This window comes from Diceros bicornis, chromosome 7, assembly GCF_020826845.1.
Source record: "Diceros bicornis minor isolate mBicDic1 chromosome 7, mDicBic1.mat.cur, whole genome shotgun sequence".
NCBI classification, from domain to species: Eukaryota; Metazoa; Chordata; class Mammalia; order Perissodactyla; family Rhinocerotidae; genus Diceros; species Diceros bicornis.
This window is the reverse complement of record NC_080746.1, coordinates 74,817,005-74,843,735: the sequence shown is the minus strand read 5'-3', so window position 1 is coordinate 74,843,735 and position 26,731 is coordinate 74,817,005. Positions and strand designations below refer to the sequence as shown.

Below are 26,731 nucleotides of genomic sequence, written 5' to 3'. Positions count from 1 at the left end.
TCCCAGGCCTGTGTGCTCAGTGCTTCTAGGGGAAGGGTGGGGGCTGGGAGGAGGGCACGTGCGGGGAAGACCCTGGATTCAGGTTAATGGAACCTGTGTGTTTATCAGCTCCAACTGAAGAAGACTTTGAGGAAAAACTCTTTATATTTAGGCTTTTGTTCCCCAGTGTATCATAATTCCTCATAGACTTAATTATCTGACAGATACAACACCCTTGCATTCTCTTGTTCATCCTCCCTCCCAGCCTCCTTAAATGCCACCCAGAGATAGTAGGGAAGAGGAGAAATGGAGAAGGCTTTCACTTTTTTCTTAGGCCCATTGCCTTATTTTCCTTTGGTCTGTCCTGATTTCTGAGGCCTTCAGGACTTATTTCTACAGCTAGTTTATATGCAGGCTGTGCCAGAGGTCCTCGTGCAGGACTTTAAACTTTAACTGAGGTTGTGGGTCTGACGGAAACTGTGTGAAAATGACGTCTGCAGGCATGTGAAGTGGAACCATCTAACACTGTTGCTCCTGGCCGTGGTCTTCTGGTCTGGTCTGTTGTCTGGTGTCCGGAGAGTGCCCTGGGCTTGTTTCTGGAACCATGTAACCACCACTTATTCAGTGCCTACTGTGTGCTCACTGGTCCTTCACATGGCCCTTCACACAGGTGGTGTATTATGATCCTCATTTACACGTGTGGAACTGGGACCCAGACCCAAACGACTTACCCGGAGTCACACAGCAGGAGACAGTAGAGCCGGGGCTTGGACCCAGATCACCAAGTTGCCTCAGTGGGCTTCCTTGCGAAGGAATTCGCCTTCTACCTTGAAAAGCCGGGAGCAGTTTGCTCATGAGCCACCCAGCCCTTCAGAACCAGGGCAGGAGGTGAAGGGTGGTGAGTCCTGCTGGGAGAGGCCCCTCCCGGCCACGTGAGAGCGTCCCCACCTCCTGTCACACACAAACACAGCCACGTGGCTTCCTGCCTGTACCTCTGCCATGATGCAGCTTCCATACTTGCATGCCCAGGTCGGGGCTCAGTGGATCAAATTCAGTTTGTCTTTAGGTCTCCCCAGTACAAGCAGCTGATAATGCCCAGGACTACCTGGCATCAGGCACATTTCCAGGGAGCTTTTAAAATCCTGCTGGCTCTACTTTGAAATGTATCCAGAATCAGACTGTTCTCTCAATATCCACTGCTACCACCCTAGTCCACGCCACTGAGAGCAGTTGCCTGGACTAGTGCAGTAGCCACCTAATGAGTCCCCGTGTTTCTCTTCCCCTCCCCCAATATAGCAGCCAGAGATTGTTCTGCAGTAGGAGTTGGATTATGTCACTCCCTCAGCTCAAACCATCTATGGGCTCCGGTCTCACACACAGGGGAATCCAAAGTCCTTACAGCCCATGAGGCCCTGTGTCATCTGCTCTCCCATATCCCCGTTACTTGTCCAACCTCATTTCCTCCTGTTGCTCTGCTCCAGGCGTGTTAGCTTCCTTGCTGTTCCTCAAACGTGAGGCACAACCAGGCTTAGGGCCTTTGTACCTGTACCTGTCTGGGATGTTTTCCTTCAGATATTCCCCTGGCCTACTTCTCCCTCACTTTCTTCAGGTCTCTGCTCAGATGTCACCTTCTCAGGGCAGCCTTTCTTGACTCCTCTCCCCCAGTATACTCTTCCCTTAATCCTACTTCCTTTTTCTTTAGAGTCCTCAATCCGGACATATTGTATTTTAATTTATTAATTTGTCTCTTCCGCTAGAATTTAATGTCCATGAAGACGCGGAACAGTGCCTGTTTTATTCAAGGCTGTACCTCTAGTGCCTGGAATAGTGCTTGGAACAAGCAGGTGCTCAGAAAATAATTTTCTTGTAGTTTTATGGGACTATGATTGACAAAAATTGTACATATTTAAGATGTACTACTTGATATCTTGATGTATATATACATTGTGAAATGATCACCACAATCAGACTAGTTAACACAGGCATCACCTCACATGGTTACCTTTTTTGTTCATGGTGAGAGAAAATAATTGTGGAATGAATTGATTAAATGGTTCAGTGAATTCTGTGGCATTCTCTCCTTGGGACTGTGCCTGAGAAGCCAGTCAGCCACTGAGCGGTGCCTCCCTGTATCCGAGGGAGCCATAGCCCAAGAGTCCCGGAGGGAGAGGGACGGGCCTTGGGTACTCTGGCTTGGGTGTCGCCAAAGACTCCTCTCCAGTCTGGGGACCACACGGCATCCTGATTTATATCCATGCTGGATTTCAGTCCATCCTTTCGGGGAATTATCTGAAAACAGATATTTTCTATCATGCCTGTCCACGATGACCATAGTGAATTAAAATGGGTTGGCTTACCAGCTAACCATTGGGAGTGTTTGAATGCCCGTCGAGTTCTCAAAACCGTATGAGTACTTGAGGTGGCCAGAGGAGATGCCATCCACTCTCTCGAGGTTCTCGCTGCAGAGTTGAAGCTGAGCCATGGCCAAGACAACAATGATTCAAGGCCCTGGGATGCAATAGACCAGCGAGAAAGAAACCAAGGTTGAGTGAACACCTATTGTGTGTAGTATGTGGCCACATGTTTATATCACACTTAACCATGTTACAACCTTGGGGTTGATAATTATGTACCCGTTCGGTGGGATGGGGAAATTAAGGCTCAGAATTGATGTAACCAAAGTTCTCACTGACTCCAGAGCCTTAGGAACAATTGGCAAAGTCTTTAAAGGGAAACTCACAACCAGGCTCTGAAGGACTGGTAGTATTTGGGTTATGAAGACAGTGTGGCATTGAGCAGTGGCACAGATGGTGAGACAAGAGTGCTCTATCAGGTGTGGCCTGGATGATTTTGAGATGCCTGTTGAATATGAACAGGTTTGTCTTTCTTTTTCCTATTACTAATTACCTGGGAACAGGGAGGAGATATTTTTAATGAAGCCCCAGAGAGCTGGGGCTGGAGAAATCCTGGCATCAACCCCCCCCCCCAGATAGGACCTGTGCCATCTTGGGGTCACCAGGGACCATCCCAGATGACACCCATCTGACTACACGTAGCTCAGCCTGGCTCCAGGAGCAGCTCAGAGCAAACCTCACTAGTCTTGGAGGTTTTGTCATCAGGGAAGGCACACATCGCTGTGTTCTGGGTAGGCAAGGAGATCAAAGAAAGAACTGGGGACTGTGAAATGGGCTTCCCTGTCTGGAAGGAATCGTGCTGGCATGATTCAGTACCGTAAGCCTTTATGAAATAAATGCTTCTTGCTACCCAGCTCGTGCTGGTGGGATTGGAGCTGCTGAGAAAGGGCAGAAGAGGTGCCTGTCTTCTTGATACCAGTTTAAGTGACTCGTTCATACAGTAATTCATTCATCAGTGTTTGTTAGCTTCTACTTTGTACCAGGTGGCACTATGCCAGACTCTGGGGCTACAAGGACAAGGGTGTCTTCAAGGAATCACAGTCCAGGGCAGGGAGAAAGACAAAGCAAAGATGATATTCAGGTGGTTAGGGCTGTGGGTCAGGAAAACAGGGTAGAGCGGAAGCGGTCTGCCTAAGGCCACAAAGCTTTGGGTTGACAGCCTTGGGTTTGACTCTGATCCCAGCCCAGCCACTTACCAGCTTTGACCTTGAGAAAGTCCCTGGTCTGGGCTAGGGACTTACATACTTTATTTTATTTATTTCTCAAATTAGCCTGATGTGGTAAAATTCTTCCCTATTTTGTAGCTGAGGAAATTGAAACTTGGAGAGGGTGAGTAACTTGTCTGGGTCACTCAGTAAGTAAGTGGCAGGACTAGGATTCCAGCCCACGTCTGACTCCAAAGTTCCTGCACTTTCTGCTCTATCTAGCTGAGGAGAATGAGCTTCGTCCATGCCCCTGCATGGCCAAGGCCCTCTGGGAGATGGAGTTCTGGGACAAAGGGGTTTACTGACCATGATTTCATAGGAGTCAACAAGATGATGTGACCACTCAAAATGCTAATTTTATTTTAGGCTACATTAGTGGAAGTATAGTGCTCATAACATGGGAGGTGATGCTGCTGCTCTGCTTTGGGGAGATCACAGATGGAGTACCGGGACCCATTCTGGGATTACCCTTTTAAGAGGGATGTGTCCAGCTTCAGCTCTTCTGAAAGGGTGGCTATAATGGGCACTGGAAATCTTGTCTCCTGAGGAACAACTGAAGGAACTAGGGATGTTTCTTGTGAGGAGGAGGAGACCCACAGGGAAGTGAGGGCTGGCTGCACGTATCTGAAGCGCTGTCACATAGAAGAGTTGTATTCTCTGGGAAAACTATAGGGAGAAAGGTTTTAGCTCCAGGTTTACAACAGAATCTTCTGAAATATCTCAGGATGTAGGGAGTTCACTGTCACCAGAGGTAATCGAGCATGGTTGGAAACAGTGGAGAGTATGGAGTAAATGTCCTCTGCTATTCCTCTGTCCAGAGTCCATGATTGGCTGTCTCTGCTGCTCTGGGTGTGGCTCCTGGGAGGGAGGCCGGTGTGGGGGGGAGGTGGGATTTGGATGGTGTCTCTCCCAAGCCCAAGTCTCCTCCGTAGGCTTCAGGACTGCCTGCACCTCCAGGTGTGGTGGGGAGAACACAGGGTTGGAATCAGATTTAGAAGACCTGGGTTTGAATCCTTGCTCTCTCTGTAAAGGAGGATCTGATCAGTCCTTCTCTGTTGGGCTTTCGTCGGTGGTGAATGAGGAGGCTGTTTGTCAAGGAGAGAGGGTTCAAACACTGGTTATTTTTTTATTTTACTTTTTTTGTGAGGAAGATTAGCCCTGAGCTAACATCCATGCTAATCCTCCCCTCTTTGCTGAGGAAGACTGGCTCTGAGCTAACATCTATTGCCAATCCTCCTCCTTTTTTTTTTTTTTCCCCAAAGCCCCAGTAGATAGTTCTATGTCATAGTTGCACATCCTTCTAGTTGCTGCATGTGGGAGGCAGCCTCAGCGTGGCCGGAGAAGCGATGCGTCGGTGCGTGCCCGGGATCCGAACCCGGGCCGCCAGTAGTGGAATGTGCACACTTAACCGTTAAGCCATGGGGCCGGCTCCAAACGCTGGTTATTAACAGGAGCAGTTCTGGCTCCCAGGAGCATAATCAACTTCAAGGAGCCTGACTGCCTGAACAGTGTCTGGGAAACTTCACCCAGTGGTGATTCAAGGCCTGTTAGATGCGGGTGCTTTCGGATTGTGCAGAGCCCTCTGAAATATTTTGTGATAAAGTGAGTTTCCTGTCACTAGTGATGAGTAAGAGATTCCTTTGCCCTCAAGGCCCGTTGAGTGGAGAAGTCAGGAGAGACTGAAGGGAGAGATCCAGGAAGTCTTCATGGAGGAGGTGATATCTGAGTAGGGCCTAGACAAAGACTTCATTATGCAGGGAAGCGGGCAAAGGCCTGGAGGAGGCAAGGGCGTGTGTGTGGTACAAATGACGTGGAGGGAGAGAGTTAGATGCTGGGGTGGATGGGGAGTCTCCTTATTGGGGTGGGTGTTGCCCGCCAGCTGGAAGACTCTTCCCCTCCAGACAGTAGATCTTGCAGCTCTCTAGTGGTTGAAAGAGATCCAGGTTTACTACAGTTTGCTGGTGACACTTGGGTTGTGGAGAGGGTGGATGAGAGGTTCCTGGGAGGCTGTTTTACATTCCCTTCATTTCTCAGATGAAGGTGAGGCCTGAGATGGGAAGAGGGTTTCCCAGCAGGTATAGGGTGAGCTGACGTTAGAACCACACCTGACACCTCATCAGGGGTTTTCACTTGTCCCATGGATGAGTCTGCCCAGAAGGCATTTTTCCTTGTTCTGCCTCCGGAAGGCTATTCCTCTTAAGGAGAAAAACGAGAGGGCAAAAGTTGTATTTACCAAAGGGGCTGGTTGGGCAGGTCTTCTTGCTGAGGCCAGAGTCTAGGCCAAGGTCAGCTAGGTTAGCTGCTGGTGGGTGGAGGTGGGCGGAGTCAGGCCCTGGCCAGCCACCAGCGTGGGGGCTTTTGGTTGGGGGTGACCACTGGTAGGAACTGAGGTTTTTCCAAGGCATTGCCCCTGAGAACAGTGGGCTGGAAAGATTACAGCCCACACATTCTTTCTCAGGAGATTAGGGCCATGGGAGATTATGGGATACACAGGAGGCTGTAGGAGGCCTGTAAATTTCCCATTTAGGGCAATTAATTTGATGGATTGTAAAACAGCTCACCGCTTACTCTCTCCCTCCCTGGGCTGGGCAGTCAGACTGACCAGAGAATGTGCCCGAGAATGTCCTCTCCTGAGTCCTGCGCTGCCTGCTTGAGTCCCTTTGTTAAATTCTCTCCTGGGGGCAGGGGCTGGGCGTGTTCTTTTCCCACCGCCCCTCTGGTACAAGGAAGAAAACACAGTAGGTGTTTTATAGAACCATGCAGAGCTGGTCCTTATCTGATGGGAGCCTTTCCAGGATGCTGTTGGGGGTGGGATGTGGTGGGGCTCGTGGTGGCAGCTCTGGCTGATAGATGGGGAAGCTGAGTCCAGGGGTCAGGTAACCTGCCCAAGGTCACTCCGGTTATTGGTTATTGGGCCCGAGCCAGATTTCTCCTCTGCTGGGCCAGGGCGTTTCCCCGGCTCTGGTGTGCTCAAAGTGCAAGTGAAATGAAGAGTGAGCACTTTCTCTGGTTTCTCTCCCGACTCCTCTTTGCCCCCAGCCAGTCACAGGGGTCCCTGCTCTGGTGATTGTGTACGACATGTGATGTGGTTCTGCTCCCAACTCCCCCAAGCAGTTTTGTGGTGTTCCAGTGAGGGCTCTGGCGGGGCTGCACTTCTCCTGCCTGTTCGCAATGTGTTGGGCTTCTCTTTGCTGCCTCCCTCCTCACTGGGGTCTGGCACCTGTGATTGGTAAAAGGTTCCTGCACAGGGCCTCTCTCTGGGGCATGCTGAAGCCCCTGCCCTCACCAGCTCATAGCTGCACTGGTGCAGCTGGTCCTGACTGGTTGTCCTGCCTCTGTCCTGTGCACCCTTCCGGGGCCCAAAGACCTCATCCTAACGTGCTGTCTGATCAGGGCCTTCCCAGGTGTTCCTAAGTCAGGCTTCTCCTCATGTGCTCTGTGTCCTGTCACATCACACGTTCACCTAGGCGTGAACACACCCCAGAAGGTCACATTGCTCCTAGCACTCTCTTGCTTCTGTGCTTTGCTTTTGCAGTTCTGGTCACCAGGAGTGCCCCCTTTCCGTCTGGATAACTCCTGTGCGTCCTTAAGACTCAGATGTTACATCAGGGAGCCTTCCCTGACCAGCCTCCAGTGAGGCTTTGTACATCCCTTCATTGGCGCTTTCATTCATTTATTCAACAAACGTGTAATGAGAAGCTTTTATGAGGCTGACTGTGTTCTAAGTGCTGGGAGTAGAGCAGGGCAGGAAATGAAGATGTCTGTGCCCATGGTGCTTACATCCACGCATCCTCTCTTGCCACATATCACCTTAGTTTATACTGATGTTTTTCTCTCTCCCACATTAGCCTGTGGGTTCTCCTCACGTTTTATTCATTTGTCTCTCTACCCCCGGCACTCAGTGCAGTGTCTGGCAAAGAAAACCTTGAAAGTTAATGTTAAATGAGTGAATGAATGAGCAGGCTTCCCACCTTCCTCTCCCTTCTTCAGTCCCCTCTAGGGTGTGAATGTCTAGCTGTTTGTGTGCAGCCTCCCCCACTCCCCCAGCTCTCCTCCCCCTGGCACTCCTGGCACTGTGGGTGCTGCTCACATGGCCGTCCTGCTTCATGTTACACCTCTCTGTGTTTACATCTTCTGTCTCTCCCTCACCTGGTTCTAAATTTCTTCAGGGTAGGATCTAGTTCTAGCTCGATTTTGTCTACTCAGAATTTCTGCCCATTCTCATATTCTGTAAAATGAAGAACAGTATGTGAAGTGGTACATAAAGAAATCGAAATATATAAGGACAGACCGAGTGCCTAGAGGTGGTTTGATTTATTCACATACGTCTGATGGGCACCTACTCTGTGCCAGCCCTGGGCCAGGTGCTGGGCCTTCTTCGATGATGGAGGCAGAGGCGTCTGTCTGCCTTGAGGAGCCCAAGTGGAGGAACATGCAGACAGGGTGAGGAGGTGCCCAGCATTTGGCACCCAAGATACTTGTGGTATAGGATATCCAGACCCTTCCTTTTGGTCAAAGAATGTGCCACCACAGGGTTAAGGAGGGTGTCAGACAAGCTGGATTTCAATCCCATCTCTGTTCCTTGCTAGCTGGATGACTTCGGACAAGTGAGTCAACCTTTCTGAGCTTCAGTTTCCACATCTGTAGTAAGAGGCTAGGAAGAACACCTACCTTGTAGAGTCATTCATTCATTCATTCATTCATTCATTGAAGGATTATTTAACGAGTTCCTACTCTGTACCAGGCATTGTTCTCGATGCTGGGGATGGGACACTGAACACAATCGATAGAGGCCTCTGCCCTCATGGAGCTTACAGCTTAGTGGGGGAGAAAGACAGCAAACCAAATGGTTAAAATATGTAGTATCAGAGGATGATAAGTACTGTGGAGAAAAATAAGCTAGGAAAGAGGCTAGGGCGCTGGAGGAGGGCTGGGTGGGGGAGTAGAATGATCACAAGAGGCCTCTGTGGAGGTGACGTTTGAGTAGAGATCTGATCAAGCATGTAAACATCTGGGGCAGAACATTTCGTGAAGAGGGAGCAGCAAATGCAGAAGCCCTGAGGCTGGAGTGTGCTTGGCTTGTTGAAGGAACAGCAAGGAGGCCAGCGTGGCTGGAGCTAAGGGAGTAGGAGCTGGGGTCAGAGGGGTGTGTGTGTGGAGGTGGTTTGTAGGCTTTTGAAGGGGCTTTGGCTTTCTCCCCGAGTGAGGTGGGAATCCTCACTTTGAGGGCTTTGAACAGAGGAGTGACAGGATCTACCTTTTGATTTAGAAGTAGGATAATTCTGGTTGTTGTGCAGAGAGAATAGACTGATCAAAGACAGTGTATGTAGCGTACTCAGCGTGGGGCCTGGCATAGAATAGCCTTCATTAAATGGTAGTTTCCATCTTGATGATGATGATGTTATTAGAGAATGACCTGGATGCCTGCTGGTCTCGGCCTGGGCCGTCGTCCCATCTACCCTCTGCCCTCACAGGAGCTGCAGCATCCAGGATGCTTTCTCCCTGAGGAGGAGAGTGATGGGTCCTGGGCTTGGGAATGAGGAGGGAGAAGGTGTCTGATTCTTTGACTGTTCCTTTCTTGATCTTCTGTTCAGTAGTCGTAGTGAGGCGTGGTGGTGGGAGTGGTGATGGTGGCAGTGATGCAGGAGAGGAGGCAGGAGAAAAGTCTTGGCCTCCACGAGCCTGGACTGGGGAGGTCAACCTGGCAATCAGGAGTGGGTCAGTCACATGGCCCACTCCAGGGAACAACAAGCCAGCTGCCCCGTGGAATGTCTCTCTTCTCCATCTCTGCTCCTCCCTTCCCTTGGTTGTCTGGGATTCCCTGGAAAGGCTGGAGCTGTACCCCAAGAGCCACTCCCCTCTGCTGAGGAATTCACCATGAGCATCTCTCGTACCTTCCTCCACCCTGCTCAGGCCTTTATGGAAAGATCTTGGGTCCTTGATGTGGTCTCATGCAGTTTACCTGCTCACCCCAAACAGAGGGACCTTCGGCCACAGTGCTGATCAAATCGCCTATGATTGATTCCTCTGGATAACAGGGAAATCTTGCTACCTGACAAGATATCCCCTCCTATAATCATCACATCCTCATTGTTAGTAAGTTCCATTTTAGGTTGAGTTGAAATCTTTTCTGCCCCCATTGCTTTTAGTTCTGAAATACAGGGAGTCAGTTATAGTCCCTCTCACCACCCTTATCCCCCCCCCCCCACACACACACTAGGGAAAAGTTTCCTAGTGTCCTAGGAGGCTCTGTGCAGTTCTTGTTCTGTTACTCAGAATGATCAACTAGTTGGGGAGGTCAAGGAGAGCTGTGTAGAGGACATGATGCTGGAGTCGGGTCCTGAAGGGTGAGGATTTAGGCACATCAGGAAGGGAAGAAAAGCCTTTGAGGCAGAAGGTGAGGTGGTATCTTCAAATAGTATATAGAGTCCAGGAATTCTAGATAGTTCATACCATTGGATCAGTGTGTGTGTGTGTGGGAGAGGGGGTTCATTTGGGGGCCCAGGTAGCACGAGTTTCACATTCTCCTAGAACTGGTGGACGGATTTCTGAGCACCTTTAACTCTCCTTCCTGCTCCTGTCTGGAGTTACTGATTAAACCTGTCCTTGGGACCTCTGCAGAGTGGAGTGAGGACAAGTCAGCACCTTGAATGTGCCAGTTACTCTCAACACCCTGTTTCTGAGCTCAGCCTACTGCGTGATCCTGGCTCCAGGCCCCTGCCTCTGGAGAGTCCCTTCACTGGTTTGGGGTGGAGGCTGGGATGCTGTAGCCGTGGCAGGCTGGCTGGCCTCAGCTTGCCCCTGTCCCAGAGTTGGCTGGACCCACAGGCCTGTCTCTGCCCTGCAGGGCTTCTCATTTATGCAGGGAGTCTGCATGAACAGCGCCTGGACTCCGAGCCCTTGGCCAAACATTCCAGATTCTTTGGGCATAAAGATTTTCTAAAGGGGCCCGGGGCCCTTCCAGAGCTGTTTATACCGCCCGCATGCAGATAGCTATTTGTATCTGATTTTTCTATATTCTCAAAAGTACTTTTTCAGCATCCTGGGGTGGGGGCTGTTGTCTCTCCCAGCCTGGCCAGCCCATTGGGAATCTTCTGGCAGACTTGCCTCACACTGCCAGCATATGGAGTGTCCTCCCACCGCCGTCTGTCCTTCCCCGGTGTCTTGGATGCTGAAGGGCCGAGGGTGGAGTGGGGCTTTTTGTTTTGTTTTTAAATAGGGGCAACGTGGGTAAACAGAGCGGCGTTTCTGGTGCTGTCGGGAGGGCCAGGACCCCACATTCCGGTTCCATGACGACAGCCTGTTTCGTTGCTGCTTGCTGGGCTGTGGGCAGCAGCAGTTTAGACGGAGACAATGGTGGCTCTGTTGAGATGCTGCTGCTGAGCTCTGGCAGAATGCATTTTAATTGAACACTTTCCACCCTGAAATCTCAGGGGATCTGGTGGCCCACTCCTCCTCGTTTGTTCATTTTCTCTTGCAGCTTAAGAGCCAACTTTTTATTGCAACTCCTTTTTTCCCCTCTAATATTAGCAGCCTTTTGGGAGAAAATGGTAGCTTGGGGGTAGTTTGCGTTTGGCTGACTTGGCAATGGTGAGAGAGAGAAGGGCTGGGGTGAGGGGCTAGAGGTGGCTGGGAAACATCCCTGTGACCTGGTCCGGAGTGTCCTTGCAGGGCAGGGAGCAGCAGGTCGTACTAGAGGCTCTCCTCCCCTGGAACCAGAGCTGCCTGGGGCTTAGGAGCACTGGCTTTAAAGTCAGACCTACTGGGTTGGAATCCCAGTTGGTAACACTGCCTAGTTTAACCTCTCTGGGCCTCAGTTTTCCCGTCAGCAAAATGGGGATAAGAATAGTGTCTAACTCATAGGATTGTTGTGAGAATTAAATGAATTTAACATACGTAAAGTGTAAAGATAATACCTGGCACATAGTAAACACCCAATAAGCGCATTTATCATTATATTATGTCATTTTAGTATTATGTCCTGATCATCATCAATATCACATTTACCCTGCAAGGGCTTCATCTGAAATGACAAGAGGAACAGAGCAACATTCTTTCTAAAATGCAAGTTTGATTTTGTGACTCCTTGGCTTAGAAAGCCTCAGTGAGTCCCCATTGGCCTCTCTGCACAAGGAGAAAGGAACTTTTGTTTATTGAAGGCCTACTGTGTGCTAAGTACTGGGCACTTGGTGCACCTCTGCTTATTTAGATTAAGTCCAAAGTCTTGCCTGATGTAAGACCCTTCAATTGGCTCTATCTTGCCTGTCTTTTCTCCTCTACTCCCCAAAACCAATTCAAACAAAAACATTACTCTACCTCAAAGAATGGCTTGTTATTCTCTGATATCTCATTGGCTTTCATCCTCCATGCCTTTGTGCATGTTCTGCCTTCTGCCAGGAATGTCCTGTGGGTGGTGGCTGTGGATCCAGGAAAACGGATTGGACCAGGGGAGAGTTTGGGAATTCTCTAACCGCCATCCCCTCTGGACCCAGCCTGCGTGAGATCCCACTGGCCAGGCTGTCTCTGGTTGAATCTTGGCTCCAGCACTAACTGTATAGCCCTAGACAGGCCCTAATAACAGCACCTGTCTCATAGGTTTGTTGTGAGGAGTTAATCCACATAAAGCATTAGAACGATGTCTGACATACTGTGAGTGTTCAACAGATGTTAGCTGTTCTTGCCATTGCAGTTCCTTCCAAAGGGCTGATGTAGCATTTTTCTCTTTGGTGTGTTTCTCTTTCTAGGCTTAGCACTGGACCGCTTTTCTTTGGGGGTAACAGGAGTTGAAGAGTTGTGGTGTATCAGGGAAGTCTAAGCAGGCGTTCCTTGTCCTGCCTGGCACTTCCTGTGGCCTTTGGCCATTGCTGTGGGTCAGGGCCATTCTTGCCTTGCTCCAGTCTGTCTGTGGCAGGACCCCTTCTCAGCCACTGGCTGAGCTCCTTGATGTGGTGACAGTGGGTAACAGACACAGGGTAGCCTCACAAGATGTGGAGACACTGTGTATACAAGCCTGCTTGCTTATGGATGGACTTGCTTGTCGGTGAATGGGACACTTGGTATCCAAATGAGAAACATTTATAGACCAAAGAGAATTGCTCTGACTTGAGATTAGCCAGATAACCAGTCTCTGATTAAGAAGGGGGGAATACGTCTTTTTTTTCATCTTGCTGACTTTATAGAGCCATATTCTAAAGATTGAGTATCTTGCAAGCACCTCTCATTGAAAACAATGAAAATGGTGAAAGCCTTAGAAAGAGAGAAAGAGTGGAAGATTAAATTTCAGGGAGCTGTGGTGATGTAGGCTTTGTGCCACCTCAGTTCTCTGATTATTGGACTCCATAGTCAGGAGAGTTGGGGCTTTATCCTGGTTCTGTCACCAGCTGACTATGTGACCTTGAGCAAGTTGGGCTTCAAATTGCATATCTGTAAAATGGGAATAACCATCTACGTTTTGCCTGCCTCTCAGAGTTTTCAGGAGCCAAAGATCGTGTGTTCTTGTGTGTTCCTATCTATTCATTCAACTAGCCAACCTTTGCTAGACCTACTGTGTCCCAGAGTCTGACATCTAAGGATCTAAAGAATATGGTCTCGGGCCGGCCCCGTGGCTTAGCGGTTAAGTGTGCGCGCTCCACTACTGGTGGCCCGGGTTCGGATCCCGGGCGCGCACCGACACACTGCTTCTCCGGCCATGCTGAGGCCGCGTCCCGCGTACAGCAACTAGAAGGATGTGCAGCTATGACACGCAACTATCTACTGGGGCTTTGGGGGAAAATAAATAAATAAATAAACATTAAAAAAAAAAAAAAAAGAATATGGTCTCTTCCCTCCTGGAGCCCAGAGATGGAGGAGAAGGTCGGGTGTGTGTGTGAGTGGACATCATGAACGTGACAGTCTGGCAAGTGCTTTGCTAGAAGCACATAGAAGGTATGCTGGTACTTCACTCTGGGAGGTCAGGGGAGGCTTCCCAGAAGAGGTGCCACTTGAGTAAGGCAGAGGTAAGAAAGGGAGGGGGCACAAGGTAGAGACAACACACCTTGGCACTGTAGAAATATGCCGCGGGGTGAAGGTGGGGCTGTGGGCATTGGGGAAGAGGCCTCATTAGGCTGGAGGTGGGCTAAGGGTTGGGGCTCTGCCCTGAAGGTGTGTGTGTGTGGGGGGGGCAGAATGACTTGAGGCATTGGAGTGCAGAATCAGATTGATGGTTTATAAATCTCATTCTGGTGGCCGTGTGCAGGGAGACCTGCTGGAGGACCCCGTGACAGTGTAAGTGAGAAATGATGCAGGCCTGAACTGAGGCAGCGGTGTGGGCACGGAGGCACACATAAATGTGCGTGTGTGTGTGTGCGTTTTTATATGTATATGTTCTGGGAAAGGGTAAAACCTTCTATGTGCGCATTGGATGATTTTGTTGTTTATTGAGATAGTCAGAAGTACAGACACCCAGCAGTCCCTTCGCTGTGGCTCCATCCTTCCAGGGTAGTAAGCAGACAAATTGCAGAGGCACATGTACAGGGATGTTCATTGCAGCCTTGTTTATGATACTAAGAAATTGAAAACAGCCTAACTATCCATCAATTAGGAGTCCGATAACTAAACTATGAAGCCATGCAGCCATACAATGCTGCTACAGGTTGATTTTCCTGAACTCAGCAAGATACGTACGTGTATCAAATGAAAGAATGGAAGAAAGTGTGTGCAGCATTAGCCTGCTATGCTGCCCCTTTGCCATTATTCTTCGTGATTCAAAAGCCCATCAAGGTTGAGTTTTGCTCTTTTTCCCTGTGTGTGTCTTTCTGTCTTATGTTACTTGAAAACTGTTTTGTTTCTGGGTCTCTATGCACGAGGACCATGCCCTGTTTCCCTCAAGCAACAGGAGTAGGTGGCCGCTAATTACTGCAGAATTTAATTGAGGGATGTGAACAAAAGGCCTTGTTATCAGCATTAAGAGATATTAAGCTGTAGGCTGATTCTCCCTCCCTCTTACAAACAGGAGCAGTGTGTCTGGCCCATAAAGAAGCTTTTAAACTAAAGTTGTATTAACAAAGACCCCTTCCAGAGACCTCCCTGCTTGGGAAGAGTGGGAATAAATTCAGGCTTTGTTTCCTCTGTCTTAGGAAGCCAACTGGAGGTGAGGGTAGATGAGGTGTGCCTGCCGTCCAACCGGTTTTCATGCACAACATCTGAGCCAGTGTGTTTTTATTGGGGTGGCAAAGGGGGAGGGGAAAACTTTGCCTTACATCTACTGAGTGCTAGCACCTTATGTTATCTTGTTTCATCCTCACAGCAGCCTGAACTTGAAGGAAGTACTCCACCTCATTTTGCAGACAAGGATACCAGGCTCAGAGAGGTTGAATGACTTGCTCAGGTTGCCCAGCTAGGAATTGTGGTGGAGCCAGGATTTGACCACAAGTCTGTCAGTCCTTGAGCCCACGTGTTGCCTTAGCTGCCAGTGATCCTAGAGCAGAGACTGGGCTGGGGTCCGGGCAGGTAGGCAGTGTTGCCCGTGTGGTTTGGCTTTGGGTGGTGAGCAAGGGGTGGGACGCTCTGAGTTGGGGCAGGGTGAGAGTCAACCAGTCAGGTATTTATTTCATATGTCCTGTGTATACAGCATGCTGCTGGACACTGAGGGACACAGAGAAGAGGCCAGGATGACACTGTCCTTGTGTAATCTGCCATCTGGTTGAAGTCACTCATTCTCATCTGGAGGGATACAGCAGTGGGTGGTGAGGGATAAATGGGGGCACAGAAAGCAAGAGGCAGAGAAAGCCTGAAGAGGAGCAGCCAGCGGGACTGAGGTGGGCAGGGAGAAAAGGAGGGAGGGGTGCCAGCTGGTGTAAAGATGGCAGATCTGGGCTGAACTGGAGCTTTCTTGGAGGGAGCTTGGTTGGACAGGGAGGGAGGTTGGTAGTTGGGAGGCCGTGGACGCTGGATCAAGGAGTTTCTTTCATCTGATTCTCTGGGTGATGGGGAACTATTGAAGGCTTTTGAATAGAGAGTTAACATGGGGGAAACATTCTAGGGGTGGTTCATCTGGCCATGGTGTAAAATGTGGAGTGATGGAGGGAGGGGGAGAGTTGCCTCACCTCTCTAGAATGTTTACCCATCTGTAAGAATAATAGTGGGAGGGGTAGGGAAACCCTGGCTGAGATGGATTGGGGATGTCAGGGCTACTTTCACGTGGATGTGTAATGGTCCTCACAGTAGAAAGAAACAGATAGCTGTGTGTGCTCTGGTCCAGGGGGGTGTGACCACACACTGCCAGGTGCTCAGCTTAAGGAACTGTTGGTGTGCATGTGTGCATTTATTTGACAGTTATTTATCGAGTGTCTACCATGGCACTTAAGCTAGTCATATGGTAGTGAGCAAAACAGACAGGATCCCCTTATCAGGTCTTGCTTTGAAAGGAGATGTCATGTGAGAAAAAAAAGTGACAGGAAAAACATCTGAGCTGCTCTAAGAAAATAATTTGCTCTGTGGCCTGGTTGTTCCACCAGAGTAAAAACATTGCTTCTCACTGCAGAGATGAGATCTTAGAGAGGAAGCTCCCAGGTAGAGCTTGCCAAGAGGGGCGGGGTTTTACACAGCAACCCCTTTTACCTAGAGGTGAGTTAAACAATGGGGCCTCTCAGAGGTTGGGGGAATTCCTTCAAGCTGTACAGCACATTCCTGTAAGTCTGTGCTTCTTAGCCCTCCTGCCCCATGCCACGCTGGCTCTTCTCTGGCTGAGCCAGTCTTTCCAGCCTGGCTTCTGCCCTTGGGTTGGAGAAGCAGCTGGAGGAGAAAAAGGGGATAGGGTGGACATTAGAAATGGAACAAGAGAAACGTTTCAAACAGGATGAGCCACAGAGGAGCACCCTCCCTTCCTCTGTGGGCCAATGAGGCCCCAAATCAGAAGTTCAAAGAGGCTTCAGCTGGGCCCAGATCTTCACCAGTTGCTCAAGGTTCGGTAGCTCATTTCCAGCGCTTATCTCTGAAGGCCCAGGTGGTGGGGACCAAGACATCACTCACTTCAGAAGGCCAAACACCCTGAGAAATTCCAGAGGCTTTCCTTTGGGCCTTGGGGCTCTGGCCAAATGGCCCTGGTGTAGCTGCAGCCTTGGGTCCTTCTTAAATACCTATGCCCCTCCCATGGGCTGGGGCACCTGGGCCCAGCGAGGCAGGCAGTGAGCAAAGCCCCTGCCTCAGGTGGAAGCAGGCTGGCCCACAGCAGCTCGCTGAGCCTCTGAATGGAATGGCTCTTAGAATGCAGACTCACCCACAAAGCTTGCTAGCTGGGAGGAGGACACAATTTTGGCTGGAAGCTTTAACGGTGGCAAAATTGGAGCTTTACTCCAAGCATTTAAAAAAATTGCTTTTTGTGCTATAAAGTTATTCATGTTCATTGTAAATTTAGGCAAGGCAGACAAACAACGAGAAGAAAATAAAAATCCCTTGTAATCCTATCACTTAGAGGTAATTGCTGTTAGCATTTTGTGGTACAGTAATCCCCCTTATCCGCGGTTTCGCTTTCTGCGGTTTCAGTTACCCGCCATCAACTGCAGTGTGATAATACTAAATGGAAAATTCCAGAAATAAACAATTCATACGTTTTAAATTACGTACCGTTCTGAGTAGCTTGATGAAATCTTGCACCATCCTGTTCTGCCCCTCCCAGGACGTGAATTATCGCTTTGTCTAGTGGATCCACACTGTATATGCTATGGGTATCGTAGTGCTTGAGTTCAAGTCACGCTTATTTTACTTAATAATGGCCTCAAAGCACAAGAGTAGTGATGCTGGCAATTCAGATATGCCCAAGAGAAGCCGTAAAGTGCTTTCTTTAAGTGAAACAGTGAAAGTTCTCAACTTAATAAGGAAAGAAAAAAAATTGGTATGTTGAGGTTGGTAACATGTACAGTAACTTTAATTACAGTATATCATTATAGTTGTTCTATTTTATTATTAGTTATTGTTGTTAATCTCTTACTGTGCCTAATTTATAAATTAAACTTTATCGTAGGTATGTATATGTAGGAAAAAACGTAGTATATGTAGGGTTTGGTACTATCCATGGTTTCAGGTATCCACTGAGGGGCTTGGAACATATCCCTTTCAGGTAAGGGGGGCTAATGTATATCCATACGTGTCTATGTAGATGTGTGTGTGTTTTAACAAAAATAGGATAATACAGTGCCTACTATTTTGTATTTTTTTCACTTAATTTTATATTGAAAAAAATTTCCATGTCATTAATTAATGTTTGCCTCATCAATTTTTTTATTTATTTATGTATTTAGTTTTTTGTGAGGAAGATTGGCCCTGAGCTAACATCCCTTCCCATCCTCCTCTCTTTGGTATGTGGGACGCCACCACAGCATGGCTTGATGAGTGGTGCATAGGTCCGTGCCTGGGATCCAAACCTGCAAGCCCGGGAATGCCAAAGCAGAGCATGTGAACTTAACCACTGTGTCACTGGGCCAGCCCCTACCTCATCAATTTTAATGGCTGCACAGTATTTCCTTATACAGTTGTATCATGATTTACCTAACCAGTAATGGATAAGATTTTTGGGGGTTGTTTTCTAAAAGGGAGTATCTTTCTTGTGGTAGCCAATCATAAAATAAATACATGAATAGAATCTGTCAGGTTGAGCCCCAGCAGTGTTTTCTTTACGCTCCTGGTGATTTTAACGTACAGCCAGGGTTGAGACTTGTGGTGAGACCATAAACACCTAAGTTGGTTCTTTTACCCCGGGACTCAGCACAGTGCGTGGCATTTAGGAGGGGCACAAGGAGAAACGTTTCGCCTCACTTCCGTGTTTCTTCTTGCTTCTGCTTTCAGGGGCGAGTTTGAGGCTGGTGTGAAGGTGGTTGATCTGGGGGCTCCCCTCTGTGGTCCCTGCCAAGTCTGATGTCTGTGTGCTGGTGGCCCTTTAACTGAGATTCAGGCCCCCACATTTCCTCTTTACCTTGTGCAGATGTGGTTGCTAATTTTGAATATTGCAGTTGATGGCTTTATGTAGCCCAAGTCCTTGCCCACCCAGAGGGAGGGGCTGGAAAGGATTGTCAGAGAGCTGATTTGGGGCATGATAAGTGTCCCAAGGGATCAGAGGGAAACCATGATATTCTCTACTTATCCATGGCGTTTTTTAGGTCACAGGATGCTTTTAAATATATGGGCTCGCCCAGTCTCACAACCAGACTGTAGGGCAGACAACTCGGGAAGTCTTATTCCTGTTTTATAGTTGGGGAAATGGAGGCTCTGAGAAGGTCTTTGATTCAAAGAAGGAGTGAGTCAGAGTTGAACCTCTCACTTTTAACTACCAGTCCACTTTTTTTCCACAAAACCATGTAGGTCCATAGAGTCTCTAGAGGCCTTGGGGCTTATGCCTCTTTGGGAAACTCTGTTTTATTATAGTGAGGTGTATGGTTATTGGCCACAAGGTTTCTAGTTTTTCAGGCATTTATGAAAATTTAGCTGCTGTGACAGCACATGTGTATTGGTACGTTAATGCCCATTCATCAGAATGTTTGGAGGTGTTTGGAAAACAAGAAAGAAGGCAAGATTTTAAAATATGCCTATATCTGCATTTTTCTTGGCTTCCAGAGAAACATTTTTAAAAACCTAAAATATTGGACTGAACTTGGATACCTCACTGGAACCTGAGTAGTAGTAGTAATAGTGGCTGTGGTAGTAATAATAGCTTGCATTTATCGAGTGTATTCTACAGCCCAGCACTTAGAACACCTAAGCTCCAAGGGTTGCTGAGGAGATGAACTATTTCTATATCAGAAACCGAGCCGAGGGAAAAACTCTTACCAAACATACTAGTCATATGGTGAATTACTATGCATCTATTTAAAATGGCGCTGTAGGGCGGGCCCCGTGGCTTAGCGGTTAAGTGTGCACGCTCCGCTGCTGGCAGCCCGGGTTCGGATCCCGGGCGCGCACCGACGCGCTGCTTCTCCGGCCATGCTGAGGCCGCGTCCCACATGCAGCAACTAGAGGGATGTGCAGCTATGACATACAACTATCTACTGGGGCTTTGGGGGAAAAAATAAGTAAATAAATAAAAAAATAAAATAAAATAAAATGGTGCTGTAAAATATTAACTAATGATATGGAAAATGTTTCCTGTACCTGAGTAGGTAAAAGAAAATTACGAAACAGGCTGGCTTTCAGAGGTTCTCAATGAACATTTAAGTCCACATACATGCAAAGCAATGTTATCACCCTCCTCATTTTATTGGTAAGGAAATTGACTTGCCCAAAGACCACAAAGAATTTTGGATCTGGGTCTTTTGTAAGAATCCAGTGTTTTCCTCACTGTCCTCGTCTGTTTCTGACTACTAAAAAAATAGAGAGTAAGGCGTTCTGTAATCAAGAGCTAGTTGTTATATTCAGAGCAAAAAGACAAACGAGGGAGGGAAACCCATTTGAGAACCACATTACTTTGTTTCCGTAGCTCTTCACAGTTGGTAAAGCACTTTAGGACAGATATAACTTTTTCCTGATTTTAAAAAGAATACATATTTATCGTATAATTAGGAAAATAGAGAAAAGCCCAAAGAAGGAAGAAATATTTATAATCCCTCAGGGATAATCACCATTAACATTTTTTTCTTCCTGTCTTTTCTCATTGCAGATACAAATTTTACAAACTTGGAATCATATTGTACATATGGTTTTGATTCTTGCTTCTTTCACTAATCTGTTGTAGACATTTCTCTCTGTCGTTAATTGTGCTTCTACACCCTAATTTCCAATGGCTGTATAGTATCTAGTTTTTATGAGGGATCCTCAATTGTTGGACATTACATTGTTTCTGATTTTTTTTTCATTGTTATGAATGATGCTGTTATAAACACCCTTGTCTTTATGAACATCTATGGTTGTTTCCTCAGAAGAGTCATTGATGGGTACCAGGATATCAGCCAATGATAATGCCCTCTCCATTTACATTTTCTCTTTTGAACCTTAAAATAATACCATGAAGCTGGTAGGGGAGGGATTATTATCCCCATTGTACAGATTGGAAGTTGAGGTTTATAGAAGTTGCAGTTTGTTCAAGATAAGAAACTACTTTGGAATGAGAAAGGGAATTGTTTTAATCCAGTGAGCATGAGGGAATGGAGTAGGAGATGGGTTCAGATTCATCAGTTTTGTTGTTTTATTCAGATTTCGCAGAAATTCTCCTTTCCATAACTTCCACCAATGTCTTGGGTCTGCCCTCTGGTCCCACATAGAGCAGGTCTTCTTCCTTTAAGTATTTGAAGAGGCTCCCAGGTGGCTGCAAGCATTCCCTTTCTGAGTTAAATCATTCTCGTTCCCTCACAAAACATGGTTTTTCATTTATTCACTGTCTTCGGTACCACTCTGGGCATATTCCATTTTATCAGTATCCTCTTAAAGTCTGTATTGGTCAGCACTTCAGTTTGGAAATGACAAAACCCAACTCAAACCAGCTTAAACAGAAAAGGAAATGTCTTGGTCCCAGTAACTGGGAACTCCAAGGGTAGATCTGCTTGGCCTTGGCACTGTTGGACCCAAGTGCTCAAAGGGCATTTTGAGGGCTTCGCTCTCTCTCCATCTTTCAGTTCTGCTGACCCCCTTGTCAGGAAGGGAGATGCTCACTCTCCCAGGATCTGTATGTAACTTAGTAGAGAAGATTCTGATTGGCCCTGCTTGGATCATGGGCTCACCGCTGGAGGCAGGGCATGGTGGCAGACAGTTGCAGCTCAGCCATATGGGGAGGTATGGTTTTCTCCACTGAAGGGATTCGTGTAAGCAATGCCTGCCCGTTATACTGTGATATGTAGAATTGAACACTGTGTGCCGGGTGGTGTCATCATCTTTCTTTTTCTCAGCATTATACTTCCATTATTGCAACCTAAAATCAAAATAGGTTCTCTATTAATGTGTAATCATGTTACATCGAGTGCAGCTGCTCAGCCTCTCTCTCCCCTCTTGTACCACTTCTGCTGAGAGATTTTGGACTCAAATTCAGGTTTTTAAGCTTATCCCGATGAGATTTCATATGGCTATCCTGGGTTCAGAGAATCAGCCTGTTGAGATCCTTTAGCCCTTATTCTGTCAGCTGGCACACTGCAGTCAGGTAATGGATGTGATTGGCACTGAGTGGGAGGGAGGGGAGAGATGAGGGAGTGAGATAGCTCCCAGCAGTCACCTGCATCAAAAAAGCCAGAATCTTCTCTCATCTCCCCATATCCTCCCAAACCTGTACAGTTTCCTTTTTGTGATCCATAAGGTCAACTTCCCGGGTTCATGATATTCCAGAGGTCACCAGGAAGAGCATTAGCCAGTCTGCTTTTCTGCTGAGGTCCCAAATGGACTTAAGGTGAAGTAGGAAGAATCCAGGTTAGAAATTAAGCAGTTCTTGGCGGGGGTGGGTGTGGGAGACATACTAGAGAAAGCGGTAGATCCATTTCCAGAGACTGTCAGGCACTAGCAGGTTCCTGAGAAGTGTGCGGTGGTGTAGGGTGGTAGGAAGGGAAGTGGAAGTCCTTAGGAACCTTGTTGAGGTTGTAGGTCGAACATGCCGGCCTCTGCATGCAGGCATTGTTGGCAGTGAGGGGGAGGTATGGGTGTGCCGAGTGGCTTTTGGCCTCCATTACTCTATTGAAGACGCCAAACTGTGTTGTTCAGCTGCAAAAACAGTTTTCTTTCTTTGCTACAAGAAACACAAAGTGGCCCTTCAGAGAGGGCGGGTGGGTGTGTGGCAGTTCTGGCAATATGTTGCACTAATCTGATGCAGCACAGAGTGAACCACTGTAGATGGCCTGGCAGGAGCATAGTTGGACAGCAGCATCTGGAGGGACCCCTAGAGAACAGAGGGAAGTGAGGGGAGCCTTGCCCTGGAAGGCCCTGTGTCCACAGAGGATGTTTGGGAAGAAGCCTGATCGAGGCACTAGCTTGCCTGTGAGTTGGGCAGGAATGAGACTGGAGAGTGACCATGTGGCCCAGTGGGTCTGATGGAGCCTCATTTGTGCTGTGTGTGTGTCTTTGCGTCCAGATCTGAGTCCGGGAGCAGTTTCTCTTGCGGTTGCCTGGGAGGAGAAGGAGGCAGGTCTCTCTGCTGATGAGCATTAGGGGTGCCTGAGGCCTCCACACATCAAGGTGGGTTTGCCAGACCACTCAGTACTTTGGCACCCTGTCCCTTTGACATCCAGATGACCTCCTGGGGGTGGCACCAGTAGCTCTTCATTCCCTCTGCCTACACCAGATCCCGGTTGGACTTTGGTTTTGGCTTGGGCTGAAGGGGGTACTGTCTGCTTGTCCTCTCTCTCTCCCCCTCTCCTTCTTCCTCTCCTCCTTTCTCTCCTTCCTTCTCTGCATCACTTCTTTCCCCTTTCCTGCATGCTCTGAGCCTCTATTCCACCCCAGGGGGTTGGTTAGGGAATGACTTCCTCTTATTTAGATGAACTTCTCTTTCTGGGCATTAGGTCCAAAGAAGGGTCTAGAGTCCAAGGCTGAGGTTGGCTGGTGAGGAGTGGGGTAGAGGCAGCAAGCTGGCAAGTCTGTGTGTAATGGGGGTGCCTAAATCACTCTGGGACCTGGAGGGCACAAGACAGGGGCTTGTCTGGGGCTGCTTCTGGGCTCCTGGCCTGTCACACCAGAGGAACCTGGTTTGGGGAGCACCTTTGCATTGGGGAAGGGGAGCTAGTGAAGGGAGGCGAGGCAGAAGTCACAGCTGGTGTGCTGCTGTCTCCTGGATTTGGGATCCAGCGGGGCCCTGGACTCCCTGGCAGGAGGTAACTTGTCCATACTGTGGCTCCTAAGGGGGGGCCTCAGGAATGGAGGGCCTCGTGGCGTTAAGCAGAGCTGTTTTCTCCCTTCGCCAGCCTGGTGGAGAGTCACACGTAGGGTGCCTCTTTAGCACTTGTCCTTCATCAGCACTGCCTAGACCTCATATACCCAGCCAAGGGTCAACGTGAATTGTCCAGATTTTCACTTCTCTCTGCTATAGGAGAACAGAAGCCAGTTTGGGAAAATCCTTTGTTGAGGGAGAAGAGAGGGAAACACTAGTTGAGGTTTGCCCTAATGAAATGCTCCCTGGGCTGTTCAGTGGGGTTCTGGAGAAATTATATTTTAATGGGAATGTTCTTTTCTAAACTTTAACTAACAAAGCCACAGAAGCGTTTGCCAGTTAATAATGTACCTGTTGAGTTGTTGAGCTGAAGTTTAACAGTCAATTTAAAAAACAAGGTAGGGAACTCAAAAAATAGGACATTGAGAGCATGCGTGTCCTGGAATGATTTCAGCATTTCTGTTGGAATAAGCGATTTTGTGCTGACTGGGAGGGTTTCAATGGCCCTGTTATCGTTGGTGGCCTTTCCAGGAGGCCCTGATGCTCGGCTCCCTGTCTCTGACAAGTAATTTACTGTGCAGCCCATTTGTAGATGAACCAGGAAGCCATTTCACCACTTTGTGAAGCCAGAAAGCTGGGGCTGCTCTTTCAGTGGTGGGACAGCCGGGTGAAAGTGGCTGAGTCAGGAAAGGGAGCCCCAAATCGTGATGCAGACAGATGCTCCGGGCACACAACAGCAATGAGACCCGCATTGGCCCAACGGGTGGGGCCGCGTGCAGGAATAAAGCAGGGGGTGGAGTTTCTGCTCTGGTATCTGAGATGACAAAGTCCTTCTGCAGAGTTTGCTTTGGAAAAGAGAAGAGGTTAAAAAAAATCTCTCAATGGAAAATTTAGGGAAACCGAAACAAAGGCTCCTCTTGGATTCCGAGTGGTGTGTGTTACTGTAGGAGATTGGTACCTTTTGTCAGAGGCCTTGGATCTCAGTCAGGCCTTCTCTAGCTTAAGCTCCGAATTTCACTGTCACAGCCTGGCTAGTGACTCCAGGTGGCCCTGCACCTTGCTTGCTCTCGCTGGTGCCCTGGTGGGCCTGTGGCTCGCAGTGTGGCACCTGGAGATGAGCTCAGAGAGTGGACTCTTCCTGACTCGTACCTGTGTCCCTTAAGGTGCCCCACGCTAGTGGTTGCTCAGTGGATGTTTGTGGAATGCATGGGGTGGTTATTACAGCTGTGTGCAGCACACAGACACACACACACACGCCCACACACTCCACGCCTCACTCTCCCAGCTCCATCTGGAGTTCTCCTTCTCTGCCTCTTGTACATCCTCACTCCTGCCTGTTTTCTTAGAAGACCTCAGATATGCCAGGCAGGCACTGCACTAGTGCTCCATGTCAGCTGTCTCATTTGCTCCCCATAGCCACCCTGTGAAGTAGGTGCTAGTATTATAATGTTGCCATTTTATAGATGAGAAAATCAAAGTCAAGAGAGATGACCTAATTTGCCACAGAAATTAATGGTGATACCACTGCTCACCCACAGGTATCTCTGATTCAGAAGCTGAGTTCTTAACTACTAGGCTACCAACCTCCCTTTTCTGGGCTTTGAGCTGGAGTGGAGTGGGTGCCTCAGGGAGAAAAAATGCTGCCCGTTCTCCTCTCCCCTCTGCTCCACTGTCTATAGACAGCTGTCTCTCACTTCCCCCTAAAGACAGTTAACAATAAAGTGTCAGGCTTTGAGGGGCTGGGGTGGTGGGTTTTGTGAGTTTATTTCCCCCCATTGTCGTTATCATTACTGTTGGTATAATATATAAAAATTAGCAGAGTAAGACAGCAATAAAAGTCTAAGGTAGGGGTCTTTAAACTTTTTTGATCAAATATATCCCATTAGTAAATTAGCATGTACCCCAAAATATATATACTCATTTACAAATTATATGCATAAACTGCTGTGCTAATGTACCTATAAGACACACACACACACACACACCTTTAAAAGGATAACATAAGGATAAACATGATAAACATGTTCTAATATTTTCTTCCTGAACTGCTGCGGCTCATCTTGAGCACCTTGTGGTTGAGTGTGGCCCACATTGGAGACCCCTGGTGTCCCCCGAGTTATCTGATGAATGCTCTGCTTCTGCAGCCCAGCGCCCTGTGAGAGAGGGCACGTCTGGCTGGATCCTCCATTTTTAGGTGCTCTGATTTTCAGAAGCAGGCAGGCCCTGCTCTTCCAGCTTTTCATGTTTTTTTGCTTAGAGTTTTACCAAATTGACTGGAACCAAGGGTGAAACTCTCCTAGCTGGCTGCAGTACTTTGCCATTATCCCCCAGCCCCTCCGTCAATCCCAACAGCTTGCAGACATCCTAGGGTACAAAGGAAAGGCCATTTTTCTGGGGCTTGGGTACCCAAAGATGGGTGAGGATATAGCGAAATTGGAACTCTTGTGTATTGCTGCCGGGAATGTAAAATGGTACAGCCACTGTGGAAAACAGTTTGGCAGTTCCTTAAAAATCTAAACCGAATTACCATATGATCCAGCAATTCTACTTCTAGGTATATACCCAAAGGAATTGAAAGCAAGGACTCAAACAGATACTTGTATAGCAGTGTTCATTGCAACATTATTCACAATAACTGAAAGGTAGAAGTAACCCAAGTGTCCATCAGCAGATGAAGGGATAAACAAAATATGGTATACACATACATAAAATGGAATATTATTCAGCCATAAAAAGGAATGAAATTCTTTTCTTTTCTTTTTTTTTTTTTTTAGTGAGGAAGATCAGCCCTGAGCTAACATCCGTGCTAATCCTCCTCTTTTTGCTGAGGAAGACCAGCTCTGAGCTAACATCTATTGCCAATCCTCCTCCTTTTTTTTTTGCCCCAAAGCCCCAGTAGATAGTTGTATTCATAGTTGCACATCCTTGTAGTTGCTGTATGTGGGATGCGGCCTCAGCATGGCCGGAGAAGCGGTGCGTCAGTGCGTGCCCGGGATCTGAACCCTGGGCCGCCAGTAGCGGACCACGCGCACTTAACTGCTAAGCCATGGGGCCGGCCCTGAAATTCTGATACATGCTACAACGTGGATGAACCTTGAAGACATTATGCTGCCAGACCCAAAAGGACAAATATTGTCTGATTCCACTTAGATGGGCTACCTAGAGTAGATACGTACAAATACGTAGAAGTAGAAGGATTAGAGGTTACCGGGGGTTGGGAGTTGGGGAGGGGCATGGGGAGTTACTGCTAACTGATGATTATAATTTTTCTGTTTGGGGTGGTGGAAAAGTTTTAGAAATAAATAGTGGTGGTTGTACACATTGTG

The 26,731-nt window shown here is 48.1% G+C and overlaps 1 protein-coding gene across 4 annotated transcripts in view; it reads left to right on the top strand.

Moving 5' to 3' along the window:
- The window catches only part of PLEKHA7 (pleckstrin homology domain containing A7), a 214,422-nt gene that overhangs the window by 16,782 nt on the left and 170,909 nt on the right, over positions 1-26,731 (top strand). The window contains exon 1 of one of the 4 annotated variants that reach the window (XM_058546065.1): positions 22,363-22,714. The exons of the other annotated variants lie outside the window; for them this stretch is intronic. The gene's annotated coding sequence lies outside the window, so the exon portion shown is untranslated. Of the gene's footprint in view, positions 1-22,362; positions 22,715-26,731 lie in introns of those variants that run through there. 4 annotated transcript variants of the gene reach the window in all.